Below are 9,137 nucleotides of genomic sequence, written 5' to 3' on the forward strand. Positions count from 1 at the left end.
CACTTCAAGGTCAATTTCTCGAGCTACCATGCTCCCCCTCATCTTTTCATCCTCTAGGAAAACAGCGTGTCTTGTTTCCACAAACTTTGTATGTCACTCTGGACAGTAGAAACGAATACCTTTTGACTTTTCTTTGTAGCCAATGAAATGATAACTTACTATTTTGGGATCCAGTTTCTCAATGTTTGGGTTAAATACTTTAGCCTCAGCAGGGCTCCCCCACACACTCAAGTGTTTAGTGAGGGTACTCTTTCTGTCCATAACTCATACGGTGTTTTGGGCACCGACTTTCTTATACTTTATTGAGAATATGAATGGCCATTTTCAATGCCTCCATCCACAGGCTCAACTGTAAGGTGGAGTAACTTATCATATTGCCCACCATATCCATCATGGTGCGATTGATTCTTTTAGCTACTCTATTCTGCTGAGGTTTACCCGGTATAGAATACTGGGCTACTATGCCATTCTTTTAGGGTATGCCGACCATAGTACTCCTGCACGGTTAGACCTGACTATCTTAATCTTTAATATCTTAAATTTATTCAATACGTTTTTTCTTTCTTTGATTGGATAAATATAGCCATAATGGGAGTAATCATCTGTGAATGTCATGAACGAATTATAACCATCCACACTCTTTACAGTAAAACCGACCACAGATGTCTGTGTGAACAATCTATAGAATTCCTACGCTTCGTTTGTCATCTTTTCTTAATTCTTTTTACATACTTTCCTTTTATGCATTCTCTGCATTGTTCTAAAACTGAGAGCTCTAATGGAGGAAGAATATCATTCTTAACTTGTCTTTCCATTCGCCCCCTTGAAATATGGTCTAAACGATAGTGCCATAATTTCGACAACGTATCGTGAGCTTTCTTATGCCACCATTTCCAGAGTAACACTCTGTCACCAGCTGCTTTATCAGCTGGGTAGCATATGTCTTTGAAGAGCCAGTGAACTGACTCTTTATTCTATCGAGGTACTCGGTGACTGTGTCATACTCTGAGATTGAGCCCACAATTACAGGTTCAATCATGTTCTTTATCACAGCCAAAACATTTCTTGTTGGCAGTGACCCACTTTCTATGCACAAAAGTCATAGGACTATCTTTTAGGATTCAAAATCCCTCTCTTTAGTTGCCTAAGTGGCATCATTCTCTTTTGTCTCCCTCACTGGTGCCACAAACTCAGTGGAACACGGTGAGGTGACTACCCAGTCCACCTTAGATAAGATGAAAACCAGGTCAAAACTTTTCATAACATAAAAAATAACACCATTTGAATGCCTTGATTCCAACGTTGGTCAAAATCAAAACATACAATTATTCTTATACACTAATTCTATATCACCGTTGGACAGAAATAGAATTAATGCATAAATCTTTAACTTTCACAACTATTCTTACACACTAATTCTACATCACCGTTGGGCAGAAGTAGAATTAATGCATAAATCATTAAAATTTACAACTCTTCTTATACACTAATTCTACATCATCGTTGGGCAAAAGTAGAATTAATGCATAAATCATTAAAATTACGATATTGTTATTAACAACGTTGGTCAGAAAATAACAACATCATAATCATGCCAAATCTCTTTTTCTCTAATTAAATATCACATTGGTTCAAAATAACTGGAGAATCAACATTTTCTTTAGCAGCGGAAAAAATCTCTTTTCTTAAATTTTACCCACAGGGAAAATTGCTTTTTCTATTTTCTTTAATCCATTAATCAATTTCCAGAAAATAAACATTTACTGGAAAAACTTTCCTTTTCTCCAGTTAAATATCATGTCTATTCAAAATCACTGGAGAATATACATTTTCTTTAGCAGCGGAAAAACTCTAACTCAATTTCTTGAATTTTACCCATAGGTAAAATACCTTTTTTTGAGCCATTAATTCATTTTCCAGAAAATAAAAACTTTACTGGAAAATGAAAAAACAAAAAACTAATTGATTCTCTCATAGTTCTTTGATTGGGCTGGAACTGCCACAGTGGCCCGGCCCACCATCGCCTTTCACTCTCGCGCGCGTGCGCCGCGTTGACCTAGGCCGCAACCTGGGCCTGGGCCGGCAAAGCGGCCTGCCGCTCGCGCCCGCTTGGGCTGAAAGCCGGCCCGTGCTTCCATTGCCGTCAGATCTCATCCGACGACCATCCGTTCATCTCGGCCGAATAAAAAACTTCTTCGGTCGCGGTCAGCAAAACCCTAGCGTTCATTCGATTCTTTCCTTTCTCTCTCCGTTATGCCGCTCTCTTCTCTCTCAGCGCACCGCAGCCGCAACCGAGCGACGAGCTTTGACGGCGAGAGCAAGCAGCGAGCCCCGGCGCCGTCGCCGGCCCCCTCGCCGGCGTGCGCGCTCCCCAGCGGGTGAGCGCACCGCCGTCGAGCGGCCTAGCCACGGCGCCCCTGTGGCCTGTTTCGGCGAGCAGTTCACCCAGGTTCGGCCCACTTTTCCCCACGCGCCGGCGTGACAGCAACGCTGCACGGCGGCGAGGTAAGCCACCCCCTTCCCCTTCTTTCCCCTGCGGTTTTGATTCTCTTTTTCTATTCTCAGATTCGACCGATTGGGGATAGTTAGGGTTAGGGTTTCTTTTCTCTTTAGGGTTTTACTGTTTATTTACCCCGTGATGTCTTCATGGATTTGAGGTTCGGTTTCCAGTTGAAACCATGTTTTCATCTCTATCCCAAAAACCCGATCTAGGGTTTGGATGTTCTTTTTCTTCACTTTTCCCGAACCCGATCTTGGGTTAGGGTTCGATTGAACCGTATTCTTATTTTCTTTTGGTTTGATTCAAGATCTGCGAGATTATCCCCTTCCCTCTTCATTTCTTTGGTTCTTGTGCTCGGATTTCATCCGATTTGGGTTTCTTTTCTTTTTGGGTTTGATTCTGATTGGGATGAGGGGGTTAGGGTTCTGAATCTCTTCCCTTCTTCCCCTTTTCTTTCTCCAATTTGGACTGATCTCTATTTTCCGAACCGAAGGTGGGGATTAGGGTTAGGGTTAGGGTTCGTGTGCTGACCCCTGTTCTTTTCTTTCCTTCCTTCCTTTCTTTGATCCGAACACGGATCTCTTCTGTTCTTGCCGTGCGCTGGTGTAGAACAGCGGTGCTATCATCTTTTCCCCCCGCGCGGTGGCGGTGGTTTTTCTTTCTTCTTTTACTCGGTTAGGGTTAGTCACACAGTGACAACCTGCTTCGATACCATTGTTAGGATCAAAAGTGTGTACCTCTCTGTTGGTGTAACCCGTAGATCCGTAGTAAGATTCCTGTTCGGTTCCTCTGCACGCCTTGGCTGCAGCCTCCCGGAAGCCGGTGCTCGGCACGATGGTGAGGAGGCGAGGTGGTGGCGATGCTGTGGAATGGTGGAGACCCTGCAGGGGGGGGCGACGGCGGTGGTGGGGCACATTCCATCGCTTCCAGCACTACTTTAGATCGGTTTTAGGGTTTCTCTGTTGAGTGGGTGGCGGCTCCGATGAACCTCGTAGTCCGAGCCCTCACCCCCACCTTCCTTTTATGTGTGCTGTGCGACAGAGGCCCACCAACCGGATTAAGGTTGGGCTCCCCCGATCTGGGAGCAGAGATAAGTGCCCAATAAGCTGTTGGGCCTATTGGTAGAGATCAACTAACAGCTCGGACAAGGAAGTTTCACTACCAAAATCAGTATAAAGGCATCATGCGTGGATCTCTGAAATTGATCGTGCCCACAAGTTATTTAGGCATCACTGTTCACCGTACAGCAAATAGGAACTTCAAATTCTTTCCTTAAGAAATTCTGGACAGTGTGCTTTGAAGTTGTAATACCATTGCTATGCTATCTTTAATGGTCCGACCATGCGCCTCTTAGAGTGTGTTATTTCTAGATATAGCATTTGTTATGGGAAATACCTAGCACCCGGACGTCTGCCCCCAGACCCGTGTCTGAACATAGCTCCGCCGCACCCTGTCCCATCCCCCGCGTAACATAGCGTCCGCCGTGCCCGCATAACAGGGGAGCGTGCCCGCTCGCTATGCCCGCAGCAGGTCTCAACCTCGTTGTGCTTGCGTCGTCACCTCCATAGTCAGGGTCTGCATCTCCGTTGCGTGGGGAGATGCCACGAGCTTCTGCTCCAGGACCTTCGGCGGAAGTAGCATGTCGTACAGGAACAGGCTGCATGCGCCAGCGCATCCTTCAATGGAGCGGTGCCGCCAGCTTACAGCCATGGCTCCCGCACTAGCTCTCTCTTCCTCGTTAAACAACCCTACATTGAGATCTACTTTTGCAACACTCAGATGAAATAATCGCAACATACGACTGAAACAGATGAAACATTTGGAACATACAGTTGTAACATAATCATTGTAACATATGCAACATCTAGATAGAACACTTGCAAGATACGTCTGAAACATATGAAGCATGTTGTTGCAACATATGTGTGAAACATATGCAAACATCTGGATCAAAACACTTGCAACATACGTCTAGAACAGATGAAATATTTTGAACAAACGCTTGCAACATGCCTCTAAAACACTTGCAATATATGCAACATATGCAACATCCCCGTTCTACTTTTGTAATATCCATAAGAAACAACTGCAACATATTTTTGAAACGACTAAAACACTTGAAATATACATTTGCAACATAGGGGAGGGGAAGCCTGGGCGGTCGATTCCAGCCATTGGGGGTCGAAGCCGGCGGCGAGCAGCGGCGCACGAGCACCACTAGCACCCAGCACCGACCAGTGTCGCACGCGAGCACCACCAGCACCGGCCTTAGCTCAGCCTGGCGGGCGGCACGTGCTACAGAGAGGGAGGGAGCGGGCAGCGCGGCGCACGGCCAAAGCAAGGAGCGAAGAGCGAGCGGCGTAGGTGGGACGCGCGATGACGCGGGAGCGGGGAGCGAGCGAGTGGCACAGGGGTCAGGGCATGGTGGGAGAAGGCCGAGCGGAGTGAGCGAGCGGTGTCCGGATGAGAATAAGAGATAGAGGAAGTCAAAGTTGTAGTGCACGTCACACCACGCGTCCGTCCGGCAGAGGGAGTCGCTAGCGTCGGACATCCTGTTTGTAGCACTATCGTTTGTCATGTTTACTAGTTTTGTTGATGTAAGGGTGGAGTATTATTGTGCGAGGTCTTGTAACAGATTTGCAAAAAAAACTTGCTCGTATAGGAGCACAACTCAGGGCGACTGGAATGCTTTTTTTTAAGGTCAACGGGAGAAGCGTTCTCCACCTGATTTTATATATTGACCCGAAACGGCCCCTTATATGAAGTTACACGACATTTTGCTTTGTTTACAGCATCACACAGATGGTGATGACATCTAGATAAAATTACAACATTTCTACCCTTGTCTTGCCAATTCAAAAACCTGACACCGTTGATCCACAATTTGCTTCTTTTTTTTGGGGAACCTGAAGCGCCATTGCTCAGCAGCTGCTTTGGAAGCTCCAAAGACTTGTGAAATGTTTTGCCTTTCATCTCTGAAAACCGCTGCATTCCTTGCCTTCCAGAGTTGCCAGCACGGCAGGGCAACGAAGGCTGCAAACTCTTCCCTGGGCACCCCTCTTGGAGGCGCCAATGTATGTAGGCTGCCCGTATTTTTTCCAAGCATCGATGGCATGTTTAACCTCTCCCAGAAATGCTTACCGAGTATGCAGCCACTGATTATGTGTTCTGGGGTCTCATCTTCTTCATGACAGATCTCGCAGGTGCAATCTTGTAGAACATGTTTGCGCTGTAGCACCGTACGGCACTGAGTACGTCGCTGCACCAGTAGCCACATGAACATTTGGACGCGCGGAGGGGCTGCATTCTGCCACACAAAAGCCGATCTGTCATCGTTCGGTTGGCCGCGTGCTTTGAGTAGCTGATAGACTGCTCCACTGTCCAAACCCGAAGGCCCCTTGATGAATGGCGAGGTTCCATGTTCAGGCTCATCAAGCAGCTGAGTGTCCGCTATGACTCCTTCAACATCTTGCAGTTCCTGCAGAGCCCTTGGAGACAGCCTCTGCACAAGGGTTTGTTGCAGTCCGGACTGCATGGGTTCACGCACAGTGATGTCTTTCTTCGTGCAGTGGCTGAATATTGCCGGATAAATGTCAGCTAGTGCTTCGTCCCCGCGCCAAACGTCCAGCCAGAAGGAGCAGGACTCCCCGTCACCACGCTGCACAGAGGTAATCGCCTGATATATAGTGGCAGCAAGGATCGCAGGACCTCCCAGTGATCACCATGAATGTCACCCTTGAGTGAAGAGATACAAGCCCGGCCTTGTACCCACTGAGCCCATGCCGAAGATTGAGGACAATGAAGCTTGTGGATGAGTTTCAGCAGTAAGCATATATTTTGCGTGCCCATATCTTTTATGCCTAGGCCACCGTGTTCTTTTGGATTGCAAACTTGCAGCCATGCAACAAGACAGCTCGCCGGCGAAGCTTTGCCTGTCTGGTATGTGATATCTCTTGATGATGTATTCATCACTTTACTAGCCGCTGGCAAAGAGCGGCCTTTGGTTAATAGAAGGTCTTCCAATCTCAAAATAAAACAGGTCACAGTACCCAAAACAAAGTGAAAAAAAAAACAAATTACAGTATTTAATTTACTCATGAATAGTATTCGAAATCGCAAATGCCATAGTCCTGTGAATCGAGTTGCCCACTATGGAACATGCCGTAGTCCTTTAACCGGCAGAGAATCATGGTTGGACTCTTTCTTTGTTTCATCAATTTTCAGGTGTGTCATTGAAGAACTTGGGACCTCCGCGACCGCCGCCAACCTCCTCCATGACGTGCACGCGGCGTGGGCGCCGCCGCCGCTGACCGCGTCGCCATCGTCACTGCGGCCGACAAGCGGCCGTTCTCCGAGGCCGTCAAAATCCCTCTCCCCCCACGCTGCCCACTTCCATCCTGGAGGCAGCTCTGTGGGGCGCTCCAAGGCTAGTCGCTGGGCAGACGCTGACCTCGGCGCGGGCAGCTCCGACGACGAGCCCACTCATGCTGCCACACGCCCGTCGTACCTGGACGCCGCTCGCAAGGCTCTCCGGGCCACGCCTCCGACGCCTGCGGGGACTCTGAACGCGGCGCAGCGTGTAGCCGCCGTAAAGGGAACTCACCCGGTGCCTGCAAGGTGGAAGCGGCGTCATCGGCGTAGGACCAGTGCGCCTGTTGGCCGTGGGACACCGTCGCCGCAGGCCGCGCGAGTGCCCGCGTAGCGTCGCCTTCTCCCGCAGTAGGCGGCATGTCAGCGACTCTGCTGCTGACGATGAAGATGAACCCACGCCAGGCTCCACTGCAACTTCGCCTGACGCTAAACCAGCAGATGGGCTATTGCCAGATGGATTACAGGAGAACGTGCGTGCCAGGAGGCCCATGAAGCAGAACCCGCGCTACTTCGGCCCGGCGTGGTAGAGCAAGTGAAGAAGAACCTTGTAACAAACTTGTTCCCTACTAAGAACTCATCAGTTCCTCGCGCTATTGCTGTTCTTCTTGCCTTGCTCCTGATTCGTCCGCTTCCCAGCCCCTCTGCTGCTAACAAAGTGGTACTCAGCGCCTTCGATTCCGTAGGTCTTCCCCTATCTTCCTCCTCTCCACCGCTTCGATACGGCACCGTAATCCCTGTCGGCAGTTCGATCTCCGTCTACGCTTCGGTGTTGGTCGTCGATATCCCGTAGGTCCGATCCGAGGTCGGTGTGATTGGCGGTGGCGTAGTGAGCAGTCCACACTGGAACCCCACGAAATTTCCCACGATTACTTCACCCGATTTTGGAAAGAACTCGGCGCCATGGATCCCAACTTCAAGATGCTGCTGGACGAGATCAAGGTCGTGTAGACGTCGATCGCCAACATCGACTCCAGGCTGTCCTCCCGCATCAACTCCGTCGAGCACACCATCGCGGGATGCTTCGACAAGATCGAGCATGCCGTCCAGGTGTTCGACACTTGGAAGCCCAAGGTCGACGCATCGATGGAGGAGTTCCGCGCGGAGATCGGCGCGTTTCGCAAGACCGACGAGTCGAAGGAGCGGATCTGGTCCGAGATGACGGCGCTTCGCAAGACCGTCAGCCGCACCGCGCTCGAGTCGACTACAGCTTCACCGATGGGAGGCCTGCCGCCACCGCTCGCGTTCCCTGCGCCAGCAACGGCCGCCGGCGGGTCCGTCATCAGCCCAGTTGGGCACGGCGTCGAATCAAGTCACCTAGCTGTTGTCTTCCCCAACAGCTATCTCCGGCTAAGCCTTCTAGCTGTTGTCTTCCCCAGCAACTATCTCCGGCTATAGCTGTACCTATAGCCAGAGATTTAAAACTTTGGCAAGGAATCGCGCCGCCCGGACATGTACTCGGCGACCAAACCTCCACCCAAGGGGGCCTTGCCGCTGCCTCTGCCACCGCATCGCATTGAGCACGGGCCCAGGAGGCACCGCCGGTGGAGGAACGTCGCGGTCGCGGCGTCGATGATAAACTCAAGACTCGAGAGACTACCGGCGTGCACGAGGCTTGTGCATTCGTTGTGGCGAGAAGTGGTCACGCAACCACAAATGCTCCGAGACAGTGCAGCTGCATGTATTACAGGAGTTCTGGGATATTTGCCACTCTGATGATTCAGCAGCTCCTGAACAAGATACTGATTCAGTCCACGATGCCCAAGTCCTTCTGGCAGTTTCTGTGGCAGCTCTTAGTGGGAAGTCTTCTATCAATGCTATTCAGTTTCGGGGCAAGGTACAGGGCCATTCTGTTAGTAATCTTGTGCATGTTAGATAGGTCTGCATGTTTCCGTTTTTCAGTTGATGCATTCGTGCGAACGCCGAGTTGTGGCTGCCGCGCGCGTAGGAGGCCGTGGTGCAAGACTCGCTCGCCCACGAGCCTGGACATGCAGGCATGGCCGGCGTTGCGGAGCGTGGGGATGGACGCGCTGAACTCCCGCGACGTGCGTGCCGTGATCGTGCTGCTCTTCTGTACTTTCCAATAAATATGAAAGCTAAGAAGAAAACGCTGCGTTTCTCTGGCAACACCAAAACCTTCCGCGTCTGTTCTCGCGTCAGTTGAGTTTCGTGTTTGCCGCCGCTCGTGACCTCGCCGCCGGCTTCCACCGCCAGTCTGTTGAATAATAATTGGTACCAGAGACAGGTTTCGAGGGACCTCGCTGTCGCC

Source organism: Miscanthus floridulus, chromosome 19 (assembly GCF_019320115.1).
Source record: "Miscanthus floridulus cultivar M001 chromosome 19, ASM1932011v1, whole genome shotgun sequence".
In the NCBI taxonomy this organism is placed as follows: Eukaryota; Viridiplantae; Streptophyta; class Magnoliopsida; order Poales; family Poaceae; genus Miscanthus; species Miscanthus floridulus.